A 27,654-nucleotide genomic window follows, 5' to 3' on the forward strand; every position below is an offset into this window, starting at 1 on the left:
TTTCCCATCACCATTTATTAAAGAGGCTGTCCTTACTCCACTGTATGCTCTTGCCACCTTTGTCAAATATTAATTGAGCATATTGCCTTGGGTCCATTTCTGGGTTCTCTGTTCTGTTCCACTGGTCTATATGCCTGTTCTTGTGCCAGTACCAGGCTGTTTTGATTACAGTGTCTTTGTAGTATAACCTGAAATCTGGTAATGTGATCCCTCCAATTTTGTTCTTCCTTTTCAAGATTACTGTGGCTATTCGAGGCCTTTTTTGGTTCCATATGAACTTGTGAAATAATTGTTCTAATTTTGTGAATTATGCCATTGGTATTTTGATGGGGATTGCGTTGAATCTATAGACATTTAATGATGTTAATTCTCCCAATCCATGAACAGGGTAGGTGCTTCCACTTTTTTTATCTTCCTCTATTTCTTTTTTCAATGACCTGTAGTTTTCTGCGAATAGGTCCTTTATTTCTTTGGTTAGGTTTATTCCTAGGTTTCTTAATTTTTTTGCCACAATGGTAAATGGGATTGTTTTCTTAGTTTCTTTTCCTGTGAGTTCATCATTGGTGTATAAGAATGCCATAGATTTCTTGACGTTAATTTTGTATCCTGCTACTTTGCCAAATTCATTTATTAAGTCTAGTAAACTTTTGATGGAGTCTTTGGGGTTTTCTACACATAGTATCAAGTCATCTGCAAATAATGGCAGTTTTACTTCCTCCTTTCCAATTTGGATCCCTTTTATTTTTTCTTCCTGTCTGATTGCTGTGGCTAAGACTTCCAGTACTATGTTAAATAAGAGTGGCGAAAGTGGGCATCCTTGCCTTGTTCCTGTTACTAAGGGAAATGCTTTTAGTTTTTGCCCTTTGACTGTGATGTTGGCTGTAGGTCTTTCATAGATGGCCTTTATTATGTCTAGATATGATCCCTCTATTCCCACACTGCTGAGCGTTTTTATGAGAAATGGATGCTGGATTTTGTCGAAGGTTTTTTCGGCATCTATTGATATGATCATGTGGTTTTTATTCTTCATTTTATTTATGTGGTGTATCACATTTATTGATTTGTGAATATTGTACCAGCCTGGCATCCCTGGGATGAATCCCACTAGGTCATGGTGGATAATTTTTTTGGTGTATTGATGGATCCGATTTGGTAGTATTTTGTTCAGGATTTTTGCATCTATGTTCATCAGGGATATTGGCCTGTAGTTTTCTTTCTTTGTAGTGTATTTTTCTGGTTTTGGAATTAGAATTATGCTGGCTTCAAAAAAGAGTTTGGAAGTCTTACTTCTTCTTGAATTTTTTGAAATAGTTTGAGGAGAATGGGTGTTAGTTCTTCTTTCAATGTTTAGTAAAACTCCCCCGTGAAGCCCTATGGGCCTGGGCTTTTGTTTGCTGGGAGAGTCTTGATTACATCTTCAATTTCTTCTGTTGTTATTGGTCTGTTCAAGTTTTCTATCTCTTTCCTGTCCCGTTTTGGGAGACTGTGTGTTTCTAGAAATTTGTCCATTTCGCTTACATTGTCGAATTTGTTGCCATATAATTGTTCATAGTTGTTAATGATCTTTTGTATTTCTGTGGTGTCAGTTGTTACCTCTCCTCTTTCATTTCTGATTTTGTTTATTTGGGTTCTTTCTCTTTGTTTCTTGGTGAGTCTAGCTAAAGGTCCATCAATCTTGTTTATATTTTCGAAAAACCAGCTCTTTGTTTCATTGATTCTTTGAATTGTTTTTTTGGTCTCCATGTCATTTATTTCCGCTCTGATCTTTACTACTTCCTTCCTTCTACTTGCTCTGGGGTTTTCTTTTTGTTTGCTCTCTAGTTCTTTCAGTTGTGAGGTTAGATAATCTATTAGAGATTTTTCTTGTTTTTTGAGGTCGGCCTGTAGTGCTATTAACTTCCCTCTCAGAACTGCTTTTGCTGCATTCCATAGATTTTGTGTTGTTGTGTCTTCATTTTCATTGGTTTCCAGGAAGTTTTTGATTTCTTCCTTGATCTCCTCTGTATCCCATTTATTGTTCAATAACATGCTATTTAGCTTCCATGGTTTCACATGTCTTTGTGTGTTCGTGTTGCAATTGATTTCTAGTTTCATGCCATTGTGATCTGAGAAGATGCTTGATATGATTTCAATCTTCCTGAACTTGTAGTGACTTAGTTTGTGCCCTAACATGTGGTCTATCTTTGAGAATGTCCCATGTGCACTTGAGAAGAATGTGAATTCTGTAGTTTTGGGGTGTAATTCTCTGTAGATATCTACTAAATCCTTTTGGTCTAGTGCTTCATTTAGAGTCTCTGTTTCTTTGCTAATTTTTTGTCTAGAGGTTCTATCCAGTGATGTCAGTGGGGTGTTGAAGTCTCCTGCTATGATTGTATTGCTATCGATTTCTCCTTTGAAGTCCTCCAGAAGATTTTTAATATATTTTGTTGTTCCTATATTGGGTGCATATATGTTTATCAAGGTTAATCTTCCTGTTGGATAGATCCTTTCAATATTATGTAGTGGCCTTCTTTGTCTCTAGTTATGGCCTTCATTCAGAAATCTATTTTATTAGATATGAGTATTGCTACCCCAGCTTTTTTTTCTTTTCCGTTTGCTTGGAAGATTTTTTTCCATCCCTTTACTTCAATCTATGTGAGTCTTTTGCTGTGATGTGGGTTTCTTGCAAACAACATATAGATGAGTCATGCTTTCTTATCCAATCAGCTACTCTGTTTCTTTTTATGGGAGCATTCAATCCATTTACATTTAAAGTGATTATTGATATGTACTTATTTATTGCCATTTTTGTTTAGTGTGGTTCTATTTTTCTTCCCATTTCTCCAGGTAATTACAGCAGTCCTTTTAACATTTCTTGCAGTGCTGGTTTGGTGCTAATGTATTCCCTTAGCCTTTTTTTTGGTCTGGGAAGCTCTTTATTTGACCTTCTATTTTGAATGATAGCCTTGCTGGGTAGAGTAGTCTTGGATTCAGATCCTTGTTTTTCATGACTTTGATTACTTCATGCCATTCCCTTCTGGCCTGTAGTGTTTCTTGTGAGAAATCCGCTGAGAGTCTTAAGGGGTTTCCCTCAACATCATGACTCTAAATTCTAGTTCTCTTTACTTGCTTAACTGCACCTCATGTATCTCATCTTCCGTAGAGGTCTCTTGTTCTTTCATTTGGCTTTTGTTTCTGTTTTTCACCATTTTGGCTATCACAGTGGGCTTTGGAGTCTGCCAAACTTTCCCTGTGGATGTTGGTGTTCTGCTGTTTGTGGCTCCCTCTCCTGGGTTTGGATGAGCCAGGGAGGAGCCACTTTAAACACCACTGTCAAGTCTTAGCTTTTCTGTTTAGTGTTGCTAGCCCAGGGAATGGTAGTTATTCTCTAGCTATTTTTTTGCCTGGCAGCAATTAGTAGAGTTCACCTGAAGAACCTTGGTTTCTGAGTTGCCTGAAAAACTCCCTCAGGTGCTCAGTGTAAGAGGATGGGGCAGCTGCTGGTTGTTAATGTGCCTCAATTAGCATTTTAATGGCCACCAGGTGGGGTTGAATCTCTGAGTGAGGGGCCTCTGCCTCTCCCCAGGGCCCTGGGAAGGAGTAAAATGACCACAGTCCTGCGTAGCTGCACTCAGCAAAAGCTCTTAGCACCCTCCAAAACCCAAGTGTCCCCACACATTTCCAGTCCTGTCTGCCTTCCCTCTGCCAGAGCCCAAGGTGAGTGGCTGTTGCCAATTGAGCCTCTGTCTAGACTCTGCGTCATGGAGCCGCCTGAGTCTTTTACCCCGAGGGCGCTGCTTCCAGCCAAGGGCGGCCATGGCTTTGGCACCAGCCGAGGGCGTTGCACTCAGCAGAAGCCCCAGGACTAAGCCGCGGTAGTGGGACACTACTAAGGTGGCAGCAGCTTCCAGCAGAGTCCCCGGGTCCCAGCGATTCATGCGGCAGCAGCCGAGGGCTTAGCACGCAGAGTTTACAGTACTCAGCAGGGGTTGCAGCCGAGGCGGCAGCAGCCTCCCGCTGAGTCCCCTGGTCCCAGTCCAGGCCGCAGTGGACCGTGGGCTTCCAGCCCCATCTCGTGTCCTCTCAAGCCTACCAGGATTGAATCGGTGTCCCTGGTTATGTGGTCCTCCAAGGTGTCTTTCGGTTGCCCCTTCCTGACAATTTATTTTCGTTGTAAATCCAGTTTGGTCCTGAGATGTGGTCTGTGTAGCTTCCATTCACTCCGCTGCCATTTTTTTAGTCCCCTTCACTTTCAATCTATGAGTCTTTTGTTGTGAGGTGGGTCTCTTGTAAACAACATATAGATGAGTCATGCTTTCTTATCCAATCAGCTACTCTGTGTCTTTTTATGGGAGCATTCAATCCATTTACATTTAAGGTGATTATTGATATGTACTTACTTATTGCCATTTTTGTTTAGTGTGGTTCTATTTTTCTTCCCATTTCTACTGCTAATTACAGCAGTCATTTTAACATTTCTTGCAGTGCTGGTTTGGTGCTAATGTATTCCCTTAGCCTTTTTTTGTCTGGGAAGCTCTTTATTTGACCTTCCATTTTGAATGATAGCCTTGCTGGGTAGAGTAGTCTTGGATTCAGATCCTTGTTTTTCGTGACCTTGATTACTTCATGGCCTGTAGTGTTTCTTGTGAGAAGTTAGCTGAGAGCCTTATGGGGGTTCCTTTGTAGGTAACCTGTTGCTTCTCTCTTGCTGCTTTTAGGATTCTCTCTGTCTTGAATTTTTGGCACTTTGATTAGTATGTGTCTTGGTGTGGGTTTGTTTGGGTTCTTCTTACTTGGGGTTCTCTGTGCTTCTTGAACTTGAATACCTTCTTCCTTTACCAAATTAGGGAAGTTTTCTGTCACTACTTCTGTGAATATATTCTCTAACCGTTGCTCATTTTCTTCGTCTTCGGGGACTCCTATGATGCGAATGTTATTACGTTTCCAGTTGTCCCACAGTTCTCTTAATCTGTTTTCCTGTTCTTTAATTATTTTTTCCTCTTGGTTTTCTGATTGGTTGATTTTTTCTACCCTATCTTCTAATTCACTGACCCGGTCCTCAGCTTCCTCTACTCTGCTATGTAGACTTTCCAATGTGTTTTTTATTTCTGATATGTCATTCTTCACTACTTCTTGGTGGTTTGTAATTTCCAACTGGTTGATTTTCAACATTTCTATGTCTTTACTCATGATGCTCATGTCCTTATACATGCTGTTGAGCTTCCTCAAGATCATGGCTCTAAATTCTAGTTCTGTTAACTTGCTTAACTGCACCTCATTTATCTCATCTTCCGTAGAGGTCTCTTGTTCTTTCATTTGGCTTTTGTTTCTGTTTTTCACCATTTTGGCTATCACAGTGGGCTTTGGAGTCTGCCAAACTTTCCCTGTGGATGTTGGTGTTCTGCTGTTTGTGGCTCCCTCTCCTGGGTTTGGATGAGGCAGTAAGGACCCATTTTAAACACTACTGTCAAGTGTTAACCTTCCTGGTTAAAGTTGCTAGTCCAGGGAATGGTATTTATCCTCTAGCTTTTTTGCCTCAAGGCTATTAGTAGCGGTCGGGTCACCTGAAAAACCTTGGTTTCTGAGTTGCCTGAAAAACTCCCTCAGGTGCTCAGTGTAAGAGGATTTCCCAAGGGTGGGGCAGATGCTGGTTGTTAATGGGCCTCAATTAGCATTTCAATGGTTACCAGGTGTGGTTGAATCTCCGAGAGAGGGGCCATCGCCTTTCCCCAGGGCCCTGGGAAGGAGTAGATGACCACAGTCCTGCGTGGCTGCAATCAGCAAAAGCTCTGAGCACCCTCCAAATCCCGAGTGTCCCCACACATTTCCAGTCCAGTCTGCCTTCCCTCTGCCAGAGTCCAAGGTGAGTGGCTGCTGCCAATTTAGCCTCTGTCCGGGTTCTGCACTGTGGAGCCCCCTGGGACTTTAACCTGAGGGTGCTGCTCCCACCTAAGTGTGGCGGAGGCTGCGGCAGCTCCCAGCCGAGGTTGCAGGACCCAGCCGAGGGCGCAACTTCCAGCTGAGGCCACTGGTCCCAGCCGAGGGTGTGGCACCCTGCTGAGGCAGCCAAAGGTCCCAGCTGAGGCCACAGGACCCAGCCGAGTCTGCTGCGGACCGTGGGCTCCCAGCCCTCTCTCGCGTCCTCACAAGCCTACCAGGATTGAGTCAGTGTCCCTGGTTATGAGGTCCTCCAAGCTGCCTTTCGGTTGCCCCTTCCTTACCATTTGTCTTTATTTTCGTTGTAATTCTATTTTGGTCTTGGGAGATGGTCTGTGTAGCTTCCATTCACTCCGCTACCATTTTTTTCCCTCTTTTTTAAAAAAATAAAATATAAAGTCTGTTAAAAATGAGAAAAATGTCTAGTACATAAAATATCAGCATATATGAAGATGATCATTATTAGTATTAGAGATGTCATAGAACAATATTTAATCAAATAAGCTATACTTTTATATTTTTCCCTTCCTTAATTTATCTTATTCATAGAAAGATAAGATTCATAAAATTCATAAAAATAAATTAATAAATGGAATAAATGAAAAGGTAAAAATAGGATGCAAAACTTCCAGTAAAACAACAGTATGAAAATACTGGAAAATGGTTTCATAATCATTTGTCAGATTTTGAAAGAGCTTGGCAATAATAGGGCTGCAAAATAAGCCAATTTATATTTTCTTATAAATAAGAAGAAAAATAGATGGATACAAGAAATAAAATAAAGATCAATTTGTGACCCCAGCTGCCCATGAGTGGGTTTTCTCTCTCAGCATTCAGTACTCTATCTTCCCACCTTCTCCCTACATGCAAGTCCTACTTGGCTTATCAGGAACTCTAACCCTCAGGCCAACCCTGAAGGAAGAATTAACCTACTTATTAAACCCTTAGGCAGTGTACATGGCCAGGAACTTGGGTATTTGGGAAACACACCAAGGTAATCTCAGCATTTTATTGCAATATCTCACAACCACTGAAGGAAGAGGTTTAAAGTAACTTACTATAATAAGAAAAAGTAGTGTAAATGTATTCCTTGGTTTAAGTTTTTTGCCAAATGGAATTCTCAAAATTCTTTGGAAGTGCAAATGGACTGATGATCTATTTCAGGTAAACATTATTTATTTTATAAAGAGAGAATAAAATATTACTTAGTTTTAGGCGAATGACATTTCATTAGTATTCCCAGTTTAGCACAAAATGAGCAATTTTGGATGGCTAAATTCAGTCTTAACCCAAACCACATTCCAATAATGCAAATAGCTATTGGTAGATTAAAATGGATTTGTCCTCCAACATTTTTAATGTTAAAAAATAGTTAAATGAGACATATGCCCCTGATAATAACTTGTGTTAACAGCAAAGCAAATACAAGCCCATAAACTTTCTCTCGCCCTTGTCACCTAGTTCTGCCAGTGTGCTAGTTCAACTAATAATCTTCTTTAATGCCAACATGCAACAGATATAATGTTAACCAACTTCCACTTAGCTGATTCACTATATTGCCCTGAACTCTTCATTTTCTCTATAAAAACATGATTAATATACATCTTGCTGAAGGCTCATGGCTAATAAGCTATTCTGTAGTATGGCTAGGTACTTCTTTTCCAGTTAAGCAGAAGCTTACTAAAGATCACTTGTGCTTGTTTCCAATACTGTTTATGCCATTGTACTTGTTACTTTTATTACATACTCTACTTAACTATATATAAGCTGATAAAATATTAGTGCAAAAAGAATACTGTAGCCTGTATAAACAACAACAAACTAAGCTGAATGCTCACTAAGAATTAACTTGAATTAGGTGTGGATGAGACACTGGGAAAGATTAGAAAAATAATTGTAAATATATACAACTATTCTGTATTCAAATTGTTTCAAAATGTCTTTATTATCTCCAAAATAATCAAAACAAAATCATACATCATGCATTAAGGGTGTGACTTTGGTGAGAGCATAGAGAACACCATTCAATAACCTATACTCAAAAGACCCTAGCAGCTTTACATCTAAGAATTGGTGAATACCGTTTTACGTTTCAAAGACAGTAAAATGCTTCAGTGCTGACACTTTTCTTAGTCCCAGCTACAACAAACATTTTTGGTTAACTGTCCAATTACAGGTCCCAATTGTATCAGTTAAGGGGGTTCTACTCTATTCATCTTGTTTCTCCTCAGTCCAGAATTATGAACACTTCATATTATAGGCTTCCCCATCACCTTTAAATTTCACTAAAAAGCATTTGCTAAAAAATATTTTTCAATAGTTAGAACCTAAGGATTTCTAGCTGAATTTAAAATTTAATGTCAGATTTAATGGGTAAGTAATAACAAGAAATACAACTACATGGGAAGGAAAATAAGCAGTTAGAGAAGCAAGAGTAGCTAGGTACACCAAAAACACAACTTGGAAAGGTAGGAGAGAAATAAGAAAGGATGAGTGCTCTCAAAACAGAAACAGTAAATTGATAGAAGAAAGCAATTTAAAGTAACACCAAAGGATGGATGATTGATGTGAATCAACCCTGAAGATACAATTTTGATTATTAGTTACAGTGGACCGGTTCATCAACTGGAAGATGGTTAATTGACCTATAATATATCCAGTGTGGAATTCTATGCAGTAGTTAACAATGAGGCAAATATGTAGACATAGACAAGAAAATATTCCAGAGCTTTATTTAATATTGAGTAAAAACTGCAAGATGCTGAATATGATTCCATTTTTGTTCAGCATTTTGCAATTATCATTGTATATGCAGTGAAAGACTTAAAGAACATACAGAAAGCTGTCAGTAATGGTTACCCTGGAAAGTGGCAGTGAGGATGGGACATATTTTATCTTTTCACATTTCTATAAGGTTCATTGTCTTACAAAAATATTTTACTTTCTAAGTAAACAACAAACATCTAACTTTGGAAAAAGGCAAGGTGAACAATGTAAACACACAGAATTGGTGGCTTTAGAAAAGCTACTTTTTATCTCCATTTAAACACTTTGGATATTGTTGAACTTCCAGTCAAGATGGCGGCGTAGATAAACACAATCCTCCCACAACCACATAAAAGTTACAACTAAACTACAGAACAACCATCATTCAAAACCACCTGAAATCAAGCTGAATGGAAGTCCTGCAACTACAAAATTAAAGCAGCCACATTGAGACTGGTAGGAGGGGTGAACGGGCTGGCCCCATACCCATGTGAATCAACCCTGTGTGGCGGATAAAAATCAGGCAGATACCTCAGCTGTGATGGTCCCCCCTGAGGAGTGAAGGGTCCCCGTCCCACACCAGGCCCCCAGCTCAGGGTTCCAGTGCCAGGAAGAAAAGTCCCCGTAACTTCTGGCTGTAAAAACTAGTGGGGAATGAGATTGAGGAGGCTGAGGCTGCTGAAGCCCCAGGCAGCTCCTCTTAAAGGGCCCACACATGGATGTACTCGGACTCGCACCCTCTAGGCTCCAGGATGGGGGATGCAGCTCAAAAGGTACCAGAGACATACAAAGAAGAACTGAGTTGTTGCCATGGGGGTGAGGACTGGAGAGGCAGCTTTATCCTGGACAGATATGCTGTCAGAGGCCTTTGTTCCTTTGGTGAGCCCTTCCCCAACAGGGCAGGCAGAAGGCCGCCATATCTGGGGTTCCAGCAACCTGGCTCACACTGTTTGCCCCACCCTGGTGATTCCCTGAGGCCCTCCCCTACACAACTTTCAGGCCCACTCAAGCTATTGCCGGTTGCTTTACCTAAAGGAATGGCCTCTCTCAGATCCTGCTTCAGATTTTCCTAAATTCTTTCAAACAAGCAGAATCTGGTCTCAGCAAACCCCATACCTCTCGTTAACTGGCCCCAGGTCCAGCACTAGAAGCAGCCAGCCTTGGTTCACAACTTGGCTTTTCGCGGGCACCTCAAAACCCAGCGCAAGAAGCAGCCATCTGCAGACTGCTCTGTAGCTTATGCCTGGTGGCTCCAGGAAGAACACCAGGCAGTGGCTGAGCTTGCCGTAGAGTCAGCACACCCAGTGGACAGCTTCAGAACACTGCAAAGCACCACTGCCCAACCACCTTGACAAGTGACACACTCAAGGAATGAACTTAGTGGGTATCAGAGCCCTGTTGAAGAAAGTCTTGCTCTGTGTGGTGGGCCCCTGCACAGCTGATTAGCAGTTGGTAGATAGTGGGCACAACTAGTCCTTGTAGCTGATCAGCCTGAGTAAAACTCTCTCATTGATGTGCCAAAAGCAATCAAGACTCAATTACAACAGAAGGGTGTAAAATCTACATGAGGGGTGCACCTTGAGGGCCCAGCTAGGAGATCAGGGAGGCTGTGCCACTGGACCTACAGGATACCTACTACAACAGGCCACCCTAGGAAGCCCAGGAGATATAGCAACTCTACCTAATACATAAAAACAAACACAGGGAGGCAGCCAAAATGAGGAGACAAAGAAACAGGTCACAAATGAAAGAACATAACAAAACTCCAGAAAAAAAAACTAAGCGAAATAGAGATAAGCAACCTAACAGATGCAGAGTTCAAAACACTGCTTATAAGGATGTTCAATGAACTTAGTGAAAATTCAGTGAACTTAGTGAGGACCTCAAGGCATAAAAAAGGACCAGTCAGAAATGAAGGAGTCACTAACTGAAATAAAGAATAATGTACGGAGATCCAATAGTAGAGTAGGTAAAGCCAAGAAGCAAACCATTGATATGGAATATAAGGAAGCAAAAAACACCCAATCAGAACAGCAAAAAGAAAAAAAAATAAAAAATGGGGATAGTGTAAGGAGCCTCTGGGACAACTTCAAGCATACCAACACTCGCATCTTGGGGATGCCAGAAGGGCAAGAGAAGAATAAGAAATCAAAAACCTATTTGAAACAATAATGGCAGAAAACTTCCCTAACTTGGTGAAAAAAATAGACATAAAAGTCCAGGAAGCACAGAGAGTCCCAAACGAGATGAACCCCAAGAGGCCCATACCAAGACACATCATTGTCAAAATGCAAAAGGTTGAAGACAAAGAGAGAATCTTAAAAGCATCAAGAGAAAAGCAGTTCGTTACCTACAAGGGAGTTCCCATAAGACTGTCAGCTGATTTCTCAAAAAAAAAAAAAAGCTTTGCAAGCCAGAGGGGAGTGGCAAGAAATATTCACAGTGAGGAAAAGCAAGAACCTACAACCAAGATTACGCTATCCTGCAAAGCTGTCATTTAGAATTGATGGCCATATGAAGAGTTTCCCAGATAAGAAAAAGCTAAAGGAGTTCATCACCACCAAACCATTATTATATAAAATGTTGAAGGGTCTTCTTGAAGAAAAAGATAAAAAATATGAACAAACAAAATGGCAATGAATATATATCTATCAACAACTGAATCTACAAACAAAATGAACAAGCAGAACAGAAGCATTCTCATAGATACAGAGAATATTTCATTGGTTGCCAGATTAGAGGGGAGTTGGGGAAATGGGTGAAAAAAGTGAAGGATTAAGAAGTACAAATTGGTTGTTAGACTGACAAACCTCAAAGGGAAGGGGGGTGGGGGGGTGGGAAGAAATAAACCAAAGAACTTATATGCATATATGCATAACCAATGGACACAGAGAACAGTGTGGGGAAAGGCAGGAGGGAGGCAGGAGTGGGGAGGAGGGGCTCAATAGGGGAAAAAGGAGGAACATCTGTAATATATTCAACAATAAAGAGAAGTTAAAAAAAATTAACACTTTGGGTATGGTTAATAAGTTTATGACTTCTGCTGTGATAGTGAAAAAACAGTATGAGATGCCTTTTCCAAAACAAAATGTCAAAGAAAGCCTAAAATACTCTAAAAGAAACTAATGAGATCAACATTGGTAACTACCTCTTGTCTCTGTTTATGTCTTTTTGCTCTACGTTTTGTGGATTTCCTTTCACATTACTAATTCAATCAGTGACGTGTTATTTTATGAATTGTGTTGAATTTTCTGTTTTGACTGTCATGCCTTTTAACCTTTTTTTTTTTCCTCACCCGAGGGCATTTTTCCATTTTTTGTTCAGATAGAGTGGGAGGGAGAGAGAGGAACAGAGAGAGAGAAACATCGATGTGAAGGGACACATCGAGTGGCTGCCACCCGCACGACCAACCAGGGCCGGGGACAAACTGCAACCAAGGTACGTGCCCTCAGCGGGAACCGAATCCGGGTCTCTCGGGACCGCAGGCCGACGCTCTAACCGCTGAGCCAAACCGGCCAGAGCCCTTTTAACCTTTAAGAAATCTTTTCTGCTCTGATTTCTCCTTTGCATGGAGGCTCTTATGTGTTCTCTCTGAATCTAAGGATTCAAGCTAAAGTTTTAAAAGTTTTGTTTCTTACATCATCTACCTTTCCTCTGAGGTCAAGAATTCATTTTTCTCACTTTAGTCTTTCACATTCATTTTTTTCTGACTTTCCTCATCTTCTAGTGATCTTTATGTGTTGTTTATAAATGAAGAACAGCTGATTATGGTATGTGGTCATCATAAATTTCTTGTATCTCTGTTGTAGCTCTGTGTCATGTTTCTCCAGCACAATCTCCCTGCTCCTCCATTAGCTGGCTGACTACCATCTCTGATTAAATGGAAAAAGAACACAAAAAGACTTATGATCCATGAACAGGCAACAATATATAAAGAAAGGAGTCTTTGTCATAGCGTTGAAGGGCATTTGTGTTTGTAAGAAGCCCTTAGTATATTTATAGAGCATCTCCTAATAGATATAAAAGTAGTCATGGTTTTAGTGCAAAGACAAATCCTTCATTGAAGAGGTTGTATAGGAGGACGGGGTTGCCTTTAGCCATCACATCTTCTTAGTCTCCATCAATGTGACAATTTCTTAGTCTTTCCTTGTTTTTCTATGATCTTGACACTTTTTTTTGTTTTAGTTTACCAAAGTTGTATTTCTTTAATTAAAAAATGGTGGGGGGGCAGTATTTAGCCCTGTCCATTTTTTAAAATTCAATTTATTGGGGTGACATTGGTTAATAACATAAGTTTGATACTTTTAAAGAATAGTGATTAGTTATTTTGTAGAAAAAACCCCCCAATTTGACTTATTCTGAAATATTTCTAATACTAGACTAAGATTATGCATTTTTGCCAAGGTGATGCTAAACCCAAGATGACACAGTGAGAGTGCATCATATCAGGAAGTACCTGAAGTTAAGATGTACCCATACTGGTTGACTCTGAAAACATAGGTGGTATCTGCCAGAATTCTCCACAGTAATTATTTTTCCCTTTGTAATTAATTCATGTCTTTCAATGAGATACTTTGATGGGATAAAAGAAGCAAGTAAAGAATGACCTCTTTCTTGTCATACTTTCATCCAGAATTTTTACAATCCATGAATGTTATTGCTACCAAAAATTATTTTTGTAGCACTGGCCAAATGGTGATGTTCTATTTCTAGTATTCTTTCTACATTTATTTATTGGAATTTTACTATAAGAAAGAGCTGTCCTTTACCCTCATTTAAAATTTTTTTAACTTAATTTTTGTTATAGATGTTTCTCCTTTTCCCCCCACTGATACCCCTCCCCCACCCTCCCCGCCCTGTCTTCAGCTTTGTTGTCCATGTCCATTGTTCATGCATACATGCATATAAGTTCTGTGGTTTATCTCTCCCCTCCCACCCCCTCTTCTGGGGATTGTCAGTCTGTACCCCACTTCCACATCTCTGGGAATACTCTGTTCCTCAGATTGTTATGTTCATTATATTCCACAAATAAGTGAGATCATGTGATATTTGTCTTTCTCTGTTTGGCTTGATTCACTTAGGATAATACTCTCCAGTTCCCTCCATATCATATCAAAGGATGAGATCTTTCTTTCTTACAGCTGCATAGCACTCCATTGTGTATATGTACCACGACATTTTTAACCATTCATCTACTGATGGACATTTGGGCTGTTTCCAGATCTTAGCTATAGTAAATAGTGCTGCTACAAACATGGGGGTACATATATTCTTTCTGATTGGTGTTCCAGGCTTCTTAGGGTATATTCCTAGAAGTGGGATCACTGGGTCAAATGGAGTTCAATTTTTAATTTTTCAGGTAACAACATAGTGGCTGCACCAGTCTGCATTCCCACCAGCAGTGTACTAGAGTTCCCTTTTCTCCACACCCTCACCAACATTTGTTGTTTGATGATTTGTTGATGGCGACCATTCTGACAGGTGTAAGGTGATACCTCATTGTTGTTTTAATTTGCATCTCTCTGATGATTAGTGATGTTGAGCATTTCTTCATATGTCTTTTGGCCATTTGTATGTCCTGTTTGGAGAGGTGTCTATTTAGTTCCTCTGCCCATTTTTTAATTGGGTTCTTTGTCTTCCTTTTGTTGAGTTGCATGAGCACTCTCTATATTTTGGAAATTAACACCAAAGTAGCAGGATGCAAAATTAATGTCAAGAAATCAACGGCATTCTTATATACCAATGATGAACTCACAGAAAGAGAAACTAAAAAGACAATCCCATCTACCATTGTGGCAAAAAAATTAAGATACCTAGGAGTAAACTTTGTTTTTTTTTTATCCTCACCCGAGGATATTTTTTCCATTTTTTGTACAGATAGAGTGGGAGGGAGAGAGAGGAAGGGAGAGAGAGAGAGAAACATCGACGTGAAGGGACACATCGAGTGGCTGCCACCCGCACGACCAACCAGGGCCGGGGACAAACTGCAACCGAAGTACGTGCCCTTAGCGGGAACCGAACCCGGATCTCTCCGGACTGCAGGCCGAAGCTCTAACCACTGAGCCAAACTGGCCAGGGCCCTAGGAGTAAACTTAACCAAAGAAGTAAAGAACCTATTCGCAGACAACTACAGGTGATTGAAAAAAGAAAATAGAGGAAGATAAAAAAAAGTGAAAGCACATATTTTGTTCATGGATTGGAAGAATTAACATAATTAAAATGTCCATATTATCCAAAGCAATCTATAGATTCAATGCAATCCCCATCAAAATACCAACGACACAGTTCACAGAACTAGAACAAATACTTCAAAAGTTCATATGGAACCAAAAAAGACCCCGAATAGCCACAGCAATCTTGAAAAAGAAGAACAAAGTTGGAGGGATCGCATTACCAGATTTCAGGTTATACTACAAAGATACTGTAATCAAAACAGCCTGGTACTGGCACAAGAACAAGCAGATAGATCAATGGAACAGAATAGAGAACCCAGAAATGGACCCAAGACAATATGCTCATTTAATATTTGACAAAGGTGGCAAGAGCACACAGTGGAGTAAAGACAGCCTCTTTATAAATGGTATTGGGAAAATTGGACCTACATGCAAAAAAATGAAACTAGACCATCAACTTACACCATACACAATAAACTCAAAATGGATAAAAGACTTAAATGTAACTCATGGATCCATAAAAATCCTAGAAGAAAATGTAGGCAACAAAATTTCAGACATCATACACAGTAGAATTTTCACTGCTACATCACCTAAGGCAACAGAAACAAAGGAGAAAATGAACATGTGGCACTACATCAAACTCAAAAGCTTTTGCACTGCAAAAGAAACCACCACCAAAATGGAAAGGCAACCCACTCTATGGGAGAGCATAATTGCCAATGATACATCAGATAAGGGGTTAATTTCCAAAATATATAGAGTGCTCATACAACTCAATAAAAAGGAAGACAAAGAACCCAATTAAAAATGTTTTATATCATAGCTTCATGGATATTTATTTAATGCTATGGGTTATAATCCATTACTGGCATTGTATATTCTATTCATATAGCGCTTTAAAAATGACTTTTTATGGTTGATTTCAAATATGATTGTGTGTTCTAAGAAAACACAATCTGAATATTACTTTTTGGACATCTACTAAGATTTCCTTTGTGATAAAGCATGTGATTAATTCTTTTTGCAAATGTTCTTTGTATGCAAGACATAATGAACATTCTTTTTTGCTTTTGAATTTTTTGTGAACTATACATGCTTTTGAATTTTTTTGTGAACTATACAACATATAAAAGTGCACTGAATATAATTATATGCCCTTTGGCTTATTATAAAACACATACCTCTGTTACCACTATTCAGCTGAAAAAAACAGAATCTTGATAGGGACAGAAAAACATCCCAAGTGCTATGTTCCAATATGTCTTCCCTGCTCACCATCCCTCCCCTCCCAGCTCAAAGAAAACTGATGCTCCGATTTTGAGGTTATCTAGTTACCTGCTTCTCCTAATACATTTAATACTTAAGTATGCATTACTAAAAACTATTCTTCAGTGAAAAAAGATATATTATGGAAAAATGATTAATCAATTAATATCACACAAAAACAATTCAAAACAAGGAGTACTGTTAGAGACAAAGAAAAATGTATCATAATGATGAGGTTAAATTCACTAAGAATGTACTGTCCTAAATGTGTATGCATCTAATAACAAAACTTCAAAGTACAGAAACAAAAGTGAGAGAAATAAAAAAATAAAAAAGTTCCCACTCACAAAGATATTAACACCCCTTCCTCAGTAATTGATAGAACAAGTAGACAGCAAATTGGAAAAGATATAGATGTGAACAACTATTAACTGGACCTATTAGAACCCTACATATAAGAACTATAGAATCAATCTCTCTCTCTCTCCATATATATAATTTAAATGCATATGGAACATGTAGTATCTTGCTGAGTTTTAATTTCCATTTTCTTAACTAATGAGCATAAATACTTTCATGTTTATTGGCTGCTTGGCTATTGTTGTAGATGCTTTTGGGGTTCTGCCTTTAGGGAACCCTACCTAGAACAGCTGCTACCAGTATAGATGCATAGTCTAGAAAATGTCCTAGAGTCTGGCAAGCTGTAGTAGTGCAAATGTTAATACTTTCACTTGTGTTGAATGGGGATGTGAAAAGAAATGTCCTAGCCTGTGTAATTCTCTGGTATTTCTGAGCAATGATGAAGAGAATTAAGAATTAGGACTGTGGGACTGCGTTATTGCTAAGTATCACTGATTTATTGAAGAAAGAGAATGACACACTTAGGTCAATTAAACACCAATTTAAAGCACAGAATAAAAATTAAAGGGCAGCGCTCTGGCCAGGTGAATTCGATTGTTGGAGTGTCATTTTGTATACACCAAAAAGATTGCAGGTTCAATTTCTGAGCAGGGCACACACATAGGTTGCAGGTTTGATCTCTAGTCAGGGCACATAGGGGAGGCAACCAAATGATGTTTCTCTCTCACACTGATGTTTGTTTCTCCATCTCCATCTCCATCTCCATCTCCATCTCCCTCTCCCTCTCCCTCTCCCTCTCCTCTCCTCTACCTCTGTCTCTCCCCACTAAAATCAATAACCATATCCTTGGGTGAGGATTAAAAAAATCAAAGGGAAAACATGATTTAAGATTAGGAATGTGACTTAATTATAAGAAGGCTGATTTCTCAACCCACTGAAGTCTTCTATGTCAAAGTCAGGGACCTGAAAGAGAAGTGGGTCCCTGAGCCTTGGGATGATATTAGGGTTGATGCAATTGAGAATTTTGATCACCCAGATTATCCTCAATCCTTTTGGGCCTGTGGAAGGGGCCCACTTCCACTTCTTATGAAATGGGAACTCCAGCTTCCTTGATGAACAGAGGTTTCAAATGAGAAGGGAGCCTTATAATACTTTCCCTTTGAAGAATCTGACTTCACTTCACCTCCTGGGCACCAAAGAAGTAACTAGTCAAATCTCAGCATCTTCTCACTGGGGAAATCTTAGGCTTGCTAAGGGGAGGAGAGAGATTTAATGCTAATAGATGAAAGATAATGACAGAGTTGCAGCACCTGGCTAATAAGTACCACAGACATTTAAAGAATATGCCTGGAAGTAGATATTAAGGGTTCTGGGCCAGGGAAATGGAATATAAAGCTGCTTATTAGGGGAACTTTTCCATGACTCAGACTAAATGCCCTGAGCAAGGGACCTTCGAGTCAGTTTTTAATACAAAGTGAGTGGCTTTTGGAAACCCAAAGAGTGATGACCCACATTAAATAGAGATATGATAACTGGTGTTATAAACTATTCAAGAAGTAATAAAAACCTCAAAGAAGTGGGTATGCTTGATTGGAAATGTTACATAAGACCAAAACCCAGCTCACTATGTTCCTTGGAAGGGTTTGGAAGATGCTTCATTTACCAGCATTATTGAATAGCTTGGTAGTTACTGGTCTCTATAGGTGGGAACTTTAAAAGTGATAGTGTTATAGAAATGGAATCCCTTCTATAAATGTAGATGATATAATCCAGGAGTAGCAGAGATTAGCTAGTAGCACTTAATTATCAAGAGAATGGTGGAAATAAGTATTATGATAGGCAGTAGTTTTGAATGGCAACCAGTGGATGCCTGACCCACAGGGATTTATGGAGATGGCTCAGAGAACTTGATGTTTCTAGAAGCAAGATATATATATATATATAGTATATTACATGTATATACATACTGTATATGTATATATGACACATATTGGATGAGCAAAAAGATAAAGTTAGCTACTTCAGCGGAAAAATCATAATCCCTTGCTCAGTTCCTCCACAAGATACAGTTCTCATATCCAGAATTAATCAACTGAAAAAGAAGCTAGGGTTCACTTATGGCCACAGACAGCAGGAATACAGTAGAGGCTCACTTCATCTTTCTGGGATCTGGTTCTATGAGCTCTGAAATATACTGTCTTATATTAATGTATCACTCCAGCTTTCATTTGATTAGTGTTAATATGGTATAGCTATTCTCATCCTTTAACTTTTAAACTATTTACATTTAAATGTTTACATTTAAAGTGGTTTTGTTGTATGCAGCATATATTGGGTCCTGTTTTATCCACAATCTGACAATTGCTGCCCTTTCATTAGGGTATTTAGGCCATTTACATTTAATGTGATTATCGAGGATGACATTTAAATCTATTATCTTGCTATCTGTTTTAGATTAATTGGGAATTTTTGATAATTCCATTATCTCACTTATGTTAGCTTATTAACTATAACTCTGTTGTGTCATTTTTGCTTTTAGCAAAGTTTATAGTATACAACTTTAACTTATCATAGTCTATCTTCAAGTATTATTATACCACTTAATATATGGTATAAAAACTTTATAAAATAATTCTTTTATTTCTCTATTTTCTTCAATAGCTTTTGAGCTACTGTTATGGATTTTACTTTTACATGTTACAAAAATAATACATTGTTATAATTTTTGCTTTAAATAGTCGATTACCTTTAAGTACATTTAATAAACAAGTTATAGAAATTTACCAACATAATTTCCATTTCCAAGACTTTTCATCAGTTTCCATTTGTCTGAAGAGTTTTCTTTACCATTTTTTTGTAATGATGAATTCTTTCACCTTTGTTTCTGAACACATTTTTGCTAGAATTTCAGGTTTTTTTTTTCCTCCAGTACTTTAAAGCTGTTTCTTCACTGTCTTCAGGCTTTCATTGATTCCAGTAAGACAACTGTCATTTTCATCTTTGTTCCTCTGTACATAGTGTCTTCTGTTCTCCTGCTGCTTTTAGAACACTGTTTTTTTACTGACTTTATAAAAGCAATTTGGGTCTGGCTGGTGTGGCTCAGTGGTTTAGTGTTGACCCATGCACCAAGAGGTTGCCAGTTTGATTTCTGGTCAGGACACATGCCCAGGTTGTGGGCCCAATCCCCACTGGGAGGCGTGCAGGAGGCAGCTAATCGATGTTCTCTCATCAATGTTTCTAGCTCTCTCTCCCTCTCACATCCTCTCTCTTTAAAATCAATAAAGAAAAATTAAAACAAAGAAAGCAATTGTGTTATGATGTATCTTAGTGTAGTTTCCTTTGTGTACCTCATGCTTTGGATTCATTGAGATAGTTGGATCTGTTGATTTATATTTTTCACCAAATTTGGAACAATTTCAGCTATTTCTTTGAATATATTTTTTGTCCCCCTTCTATCCTTCAAGGGATTCAATTATACATGTATTAGATCACATTAAGTCCCGTAACTCACTGATGCCCTGTTCATTATTTTTCTGTTACTTTACTTTCTATGTGTTATTCTAGCTAGTTTTCTACTAATATGTCTGTAAATTGATAATTTTTTCTTCTGAGATATCTAATCTGTCACTAATTTCATGACATGGCATTCTTAATCTCAGACAGGGTAGTTTTAGTCTTTACAAGTTCAATTAGAGTATTTTAAAAAATCTCCCATGTCTCTATTTAATATGTTCCTGATTTCTTTTGTCTTCTTGAATATATGGAATTCAGCTGTAATAGCTTTAATGTGTTTTGATTTTAAATAATTTCATGTCTTCATCTACAAATTCTATCTTCATATTCATCTTCAAACTCTTAATTTTTCTCATTATGGGTTGAAAATATTTTGTCCCAGGTTGTAGCCTATTCTTTCACTTATTTAGCAGTATCATTAAAATAGAAAAAAAATTCTATTTTGCTAAAGACAAACTTATCTTTTTCATTTATGATTCAGGTTTCCCCTATCTATAAAATCTCTTATATAGCACAAGATCACGAAGATTTTATTTTGTATTTTCTTCAATAACTTTTATAGTGTTATGTTTTTGTTTCAACATCCATTTAAAATTAATATTTGTATAAAATAAAGAATGGGTAAATATATTTATTTATTTGGCTCCAGCATCATGTAGTACAAAAATTAAACTTTTTACTCTCTAGTAAAAAGTAACTCTCTTCAATGGATTGTCTTTGACCCTTTGCCAAAAAATTGTGTCTATATCTGGGCTATCTATTCTGTTCCAATAATCTTTAAGTCTATTCTTACATCATTATCACACTGTTTAGATTACTGCTGCTCATATTTTTCTATATCTATTCAACTGACAATTTTTAAAAATCTGGTGATATAGTGAATCAAATAGATTTTAGAATGCTGAACCAAGCTTTCATTCTTGGAATAAACCTGACTTGGTCATTTTTTTACATATTATTCAACTCAATTTGCTAACAATTTTTTTCTTTATTGATTTTAGAGAGAGAGGAAGGGAGAGGTAGAGAGAGATGGAAACATCAATTGGCCACCTCCTGCATGCCCCTCAGTGGGGATTTGGCCCACAAACTGGGCATGTGCCCTGACTGGGAATTGAACCAGCAACCTCTTGGTGCATGAGTCAATGCTCAACCACTGAGCCACACCAGCTGGGCAAATTTGCTAACATTTTGTGAAGGATTTTTTGTGTTTATGTTTATGAGAGTTATTGGTCTGTAGTTCTCTGTTCTTATATTGTCTTTGTCTGGTTTTGGCATCAGTGTAATGCTGACCTAAAATGAGATGGAAAGTGTCCCTTCCTTTCTATTTCCTAAAAGCGATTGTTTAGGACTGGCATGATTTCTTCCTTAAATGTTTATGGGACTTGCCAATGAAGGCACCTGGGCTGGATATTTTCTCTATAGAAAGGTATTTTAACTACAAATTCAATTTCTTTAACAGACATAAAACTATGTAGTTTATTTGTTCTTGAACAAATATTGCTAGCTCATCTTTCAAAGAATTTTTTCTTTCATTTAGGTTATCAAATTTATTGACAAAGTTGTTATTTACTTACCCTTTATTATCCATTTAATATCTGGCAGATCTTTAGTGATGTTCCCTCTGTCATTACTGCTTGAGATAATTTATGTCCTCTTACTTTTTTTCTTTTTCTGTCTGACAAGATGTTTATAAATTTTTGTATTCTTTGCAAAGAACCAGCTTTTGGGTATACTGATTTTGCCTACTGTTTTCAATTCCATTGGTTACGCTCTTTATTATTTCCTTCATTTGTCTTGTTTTTGGTTTAATTTATCTTCACACAATTAGATTATTGATTCAAAACCATTTTTTTTTTGTTTCTAAAATAAGGCATTACAGCTTATTTCTCTGTAAGCACTTTTTTTAGCTGCATTTTACAAATTTTGTGTTTTTATTATCAATCAATTAAAATATTTTATTATTTATTTTAAAAATGTTTTAAATTGTGCAAATACTAACTCAGATAGAACACCAGGTAAATAGGCATAAATCATGCTTTCCCCAGGCAAACTAGACATGCAGGCACCCTGTTGAGTTAATCCAGAGTAAAAAATATTTTCTAATTTCCCTGTGATTGCCTCTTCTTTGACCCATGAGTTATTTAGAAATATGTTTAATTTCCAAAAATTTGGGATTTTCAGATATCTTTCTGTTATTGAGTACTAGTTCAGTTTGTTTGTGGTTAGAGGATATATTTAGTCTGAATTCAATACTTTCAGATTTGTTGAGATTTTTTTCTAATGAATCAGAAAGTTGTCTATCTTTGTGAATGTTCCAAATGTACTTATAAAAATTTGTAGTCTGCTCCTGTTGGATGGAGTGTTCTTATTTTTATTTTCTTAAATGGCTATTAATTTTTTGAAAATAAAACTTCACAAAAGGAATATGTCACATGAGTTTAGATTCAGAAATCTGATAGTTCAATGTATGAGTTTGAAAGATCAAAAAAATTTTATAAGAAGTATTATAATAGTAAATAGTTCTTCATATGAACTTCATTAAGCACATGTACACACAATTAATAATGATATAAGAAACCAAGCACCCGCAATTAAATGCAGATAATGAATAAGTTACCTTTTTCACGCTTACCTCCCAATCTTTTCCCAGTACGATCCAATGACCCATTGTCTATACTCGTTTAGTCGCATTGGTTTTCTTTTAGTCTTTCCAAGCAGCCATGATCTTTTCTTACCTCAGGATTTATTAACATACACTCTACATGAAAAAATACTTTCTTCATCTTTTTATCTAATTTGTCTTCCACTTTTAGAATTAACCTTGAATTCACTTTTTTTCAGAAAGCCTTTTCTGACATGCCTTCAAAGATCAGGCCCTCCTAGTGTACATTTTTATGGCACCCTGTACCTCTCTTTCACATAACATTTTGTGACTAAAATAAAAAATATAAAGCCAGATAAGGTCATATTATCAAAGATGTTAAGACTTCTCAAAACGTTCAGAATCATCTATTCAAATAAGTTATCAAAATCAGACATGGAGTGGCCAGTTAAGCTGACTAGTGACTTAACTGAAACCTATTCTGAAGACTTCTCTGAAAGCAGAATTATGCCTTCAAAAGAACAATGAATACATCAATCTTTCATATTACATATCTAATCATAAATCCAAGGGGCTATAATTTATAAAATTTTTCACACAGAAGGGCATACACAAAACGAACCAAAATGAGAAACACCATTTTTCTGCTTTCATAGACCCAGGCAAATGGATAAGGTGTCTGTTTCTCTAAAACATTCCTTGCTTTAGAAAGGAAAATCCATATATAAATAATCAAGTTTGCTCAAATAACTTTCCTTTTCCAAATTAAATCTAAAAATTAATGCTTTAGAGTCTAATAGTTTCTTGAAAACTTTTAGGCAAAGGATTTGGGTGAAGAATGTGAGAGGAAAAGCTTCATCTTTCATGAACATTTGGAAACTTAATTTACTTTAAATAGCACTTGACAATATTACTAGGGCGCACTTGTAGAAAAATATACATTTCCTGGCAATGGAGTTGGAAGAGCTGCCTTCCCCATGTCTCTCAGGCCACTTTGTAAATTATGTGAAACACTTTTAGACAGACACTGGTACTCATAAATTATACAGCTCATTTGCATATTCTAGTCATGAGACATTATGCAAAGTGACACGATTTGCATAATGGATTCCTCTTGTCGCTTCACTTGCAGCCTGCTTTTAAAAAACAAAATGAAATAAAATGAAAGCATGAAAAGGTGAAAGCATTACATTCCCAGCCTTGCCTATCTCCTTCCCAACTATAGTATCAATTGCTTTCATTTCCTACAGGGGATTGGGGTGGAGGCGACAGAAAACAAAAATCTACATCCATACAAACAAAAAACCAAAGACCTTTCATATAAATTTTGTTCTTAATTATAATGCACCTACTTTTTAATTGAAATCCTTCATCATAAATAACCCGTCTGAGTCAAGGGAAATAGAAACAAACAAAACACTGAGATACAGAGAAAGAAATTATGGAACATTTTCATTAAGAAAATCTCCTTTGCCTGTGATATTTAAGGTAGGGTAGCCTTCCTCTCCTTGTAAATTAAAAAAAAAAAAAAAAAAAAAAAAAGCACCAGATATTTTCTTATTACTGGAAAAAAAGCATATTATGAATGAGATAAATGGTCTTGGGGAGGGATTCCCCACCCCTATAAGAACTTCTGAAGGGTTTTCCTGTTTTTAAAGAGGAAAGAAAGAGGAAAGGAGAAGAAAGGGCTGTGCTTTATTTTAAAAAATATAGAAAGGCTAAATATACTATAAGGATGAAACAGTACCACATCGACTTCTATCGGCTCTACTCCAATGAACAGGCAACATTCCCTCAGCAGTTGCTAGTTTTGCTACGGGCTTTCCCTGCCCCCCTGCACCAGTGCAAGAGGCAGAGTGTGCCAAGCGGCTGGCGTCTGTACCCTGTGGGAAAAGTTAACTGTAATTCTTCGGCTTTTAAAATCAATTAACCCGTGTGTTAATTAACGTCAAGTCGACGGGGAGGAGGTGGAGGAGGTGGAGGAGGAGGAGGAGGAGGAGGAGGAGGAGGAGGAGGAGGAGGAGAAGAAGGGGAGGGAGGGAGGAAAGAAAAAAGCTGCAAGGGCGGATGGCAGAAGAGTTGGCACAGTGCCATCCATTCAGGGGCAACGCCACAGTTTCGTGTGATAGCAGCAGCGGGTATATGTTACGGGGGCCCTGAATGCGGGCCAGACAGTGCGGTAGAGCCAGGGGAGATTATCCAGACCCCCAGGAGCGAACAGCAAGCAGCAACCGAAGGCGCAAGTGCCAGGATTACAGCCTAGGCTGCTCCAACTATGAACCATGCCTCGGACCCAGGGACTCGGCTACTTGGGGTTTGGGGGTCTTCCACACCAAACAGGCACAAAGCTGACTTTAATCACTTTTTTCCTTTAAACTTCATTCTGCCGCAGTGGAGCCAGCACAGTGGATGCTTTCACACCCAGCAAGACAAAGGCCGTCGTCTCCGCCATGACACTGTTCCGTTCCAAGCAGAGGCCGGGATCCTGGACTCCTTGAAAAATCAAAAAGAAACAAGGAAAACAAACAACAAATACAGCAACAAACAGAAAAAAATTAACAACCACCAAAATCGTGTGCCCGTTTGCCCATGCCAGGGGTGATCTGGGCATCTGTTGCAGCAGAAGGCGCTTGTGTGGGGCTATTTTTTATTTTTATTTTTGGCAAGCTGTTGTCTTGTTTGCTATTCAACTTTGTTTATAATTAACTTAAAAAACACCATTCTGCCTAGTCAACAACAAACAAAGAGAAAAAGCAGACATCGGAAGAAAAATGCCATAGGAAGCGGCTTGAATGCATGCCACAGCCGGTGCCACTTGCCATTCGGAAACCTCAGGGAAAGATGCCAATTCTACAGCTCGGAAGAAGGCAGAGAAGGGAGCATAAAGGTCTACAAATAGAAATCATAAAGAAAGAATACTGCTTGTATAATCCTGGATTGCAATTGCACACAGCTTCTGCTGGGAGAAGAGAGGGAATATTTAAATGGAGATATAGATGGGTATAAATTAAAAGATAGACACTTATTGATTGCATATAGACACATGTGTAAGGCTGTATGTGTATATGAATACACTTATCTTCAGAAAAATTAAACATTTAGATATGTATATATTTTTGTGTTATAGGTATGGGTATGTATGTAGGTGTATATGTTTAAGCATATACACACATATGTGGGATGTATGCATGTGTGAGAAAAAGGAGAGGAAGACAGGAGAGACAAGGAAATGTGCGTATGTACATGTACGTGTGTGCATACCTCCCACTTTTTGACCCAGGTATACACAGAAGACAAAATAAAAATCATACTCCAGCAGCAAGCAGGCAGTCAGAGATTTATCTACATTCACTGCTATCACCAGGGAGATGAATGGGGCCGATGTGAAGCCCTTTTACAAGATCCACTATGGGAGTGAAGGAGGAGGAGGCATGCCACACAGACATGCACAAACTTGAAGGCAGAGAGATTTGGAAGGTGCTACTTAGGAAACCCTGGTGGCATTATGCAAGGGAGAAGAAGGGAAAAAAGGCTGGTCTCTGTCTATATTTTAGTTGGTTGTTTAAAAAAAATCTGAAAAAGGGTTTCAGGAAACGGCTGGTACTTACGTTTTCTGCGTTGCTGTGGATCTTGAAAGGTGTTCTGTTGGCACCGGGCGCTGAGCCAGGGGCAGGCTCTGGAAACAAAAGGGAGAGACAAAAAAAAAAAAAATTAAAGTCACTCAATGGGAATATTAATTGCTGCTCTTGTGGATTTTACAAAACACATAAACTGTTTTCTTTTTCTTTTTTTTAATGTGGATTGGCGCGTGTCCCTTTCGCATGGAATATACAAGTAGTATGGGATTTACAGCCCAGTACGGGACTCAGGATTAACCGCGCTGGCATCTTTTTGGCATATTCTTCCTTTTAATGAATGAGCTTTCGCTGTTAATGAGGAATAATCGTTTGGCTAATGAGCTTTGAAACATTAAGAGAAAAGAGGTTTTTTCCGTTAATCGCTCTGGTGCGACTGCATGGATGGATTACAAAAGACAGCAATAGGAACGCAGTACAAAGGGGGGGGGGGCCTCTCCTGGAGTGGGAAAAGCACTGAGATGGGTGATGTGTCCCTGCATCCTTCCTTCCTTCCTTCTCTCTCTCTCTCACCCCTCTGCCAACTGCTATGGGTTTCCATAACTCCGAAATCAAAGTGGATGGTCGGGAAGGATTATTACAAAGAGTGAAGCCTCTGCTGTTAATGTCTCCAGTGTTTAATAATCATACAGTAGAATGGTTTTATGCATATTTCATTTGCATATCATTAAACTGTGTAGCGAGGGGCATTCAGAGCCATGAGAAGTACAAAGTTGGGGAGAGAGTGAAGAAAAAAAGGTCCCTATGATGCTTATCTTCAAACAGGGACTTGTTCCATGATCTGTCTTCTACTTTTTCTAAAATCATTATGACTTGGAAACCTTTGAAGTTGGATACAACCTTGGATTCTTCTAATTCCTGCAGAGCGGTGTATTTTTAAAAACAGCAGAAATGTTCCTGCACTAGACAATTAAAGGAATATAAACTCCAGTGGGTTGAAACTAGTAGCTCTTTGGGGAATGCAGTGGCAGAGGCTTCTACAAATACCAACACACACACAAAAAATAATTAAGAGCATCATATTAAAAGAATACGAAGACAAGAAATATTAACGTGGATTACATTTGTTTCTTTTGGGGGGTAGCGAACTAAAGAGAATGAAGAAGCCATCGGTAATTTATCCCTTCATTAATGAACAGTCACTTTTTTGTATGTGTTTGTTTTTGTCATTTCTTTTCGAAAAGTAATGTTGTCACTTTGGAAGCGATTAGTCAATTATTTTGTAGCTCTGATCTTTTTCTTCTACACCAGACAGGGGAGAAAGGTGGTGGTTAGGGAATATGTGTGTATTGGGGGGATTTGTGGGGAGAGAAGAATACAGTGAGTTCTTTGTAGATCTAATACATGCACAACATATTAATTGAGAGCTTTTAAAGCTCCCTCAATGGGCTGTTTCATTCTTGGTAAAACAGCAGCTGGT

The 27,654-nt window shown here is 38.3% G+C and overlaps 1 long non-coding RNA gene across 1 annotated transcript; it reads right to left on the reverse strand.

Annotated features, from left to right (window-relative positions):
* Positions 1-1,758: 1,758 nt before the first annotated feature.
* LOC118639551 lies at positions 1,759-26,279 on the reverse strand. Its single transcript, XR_004961199.1, has 5 exons — positions 26,208-26,279; positions 24,962-25,092; positions 23,076-23,735; positions 13,581-13,593; positions 1,759-1,769 (listed from the first exon to the last, which is right to left on the reverse strand). It is a non-coding gene; the product is annotated as an uncharacterized LOC118639551 (long non-coding RNA).
* Between the last annotated feature and the right edge of the window lie 1,375 nt (positions 26,280-27,654).

The sequence above is a fragment of the Molossus molossus genome, unplaced genomic scaffold (assembly GCF_014108415.1).
Source record: "Molossus molossus isolate mMolMol1 unplaced genomic scaffold, mMolMol1.p scaffold_m16_p_21, whole genome shotgun sequence".
Classification (NCBI taxonomy): domain Eukaryota; kingdom Metazoa; phylum Chordata; class Mammalia; order Chiroptera; family Molossidae; genus Molossus; species Molossus molossus.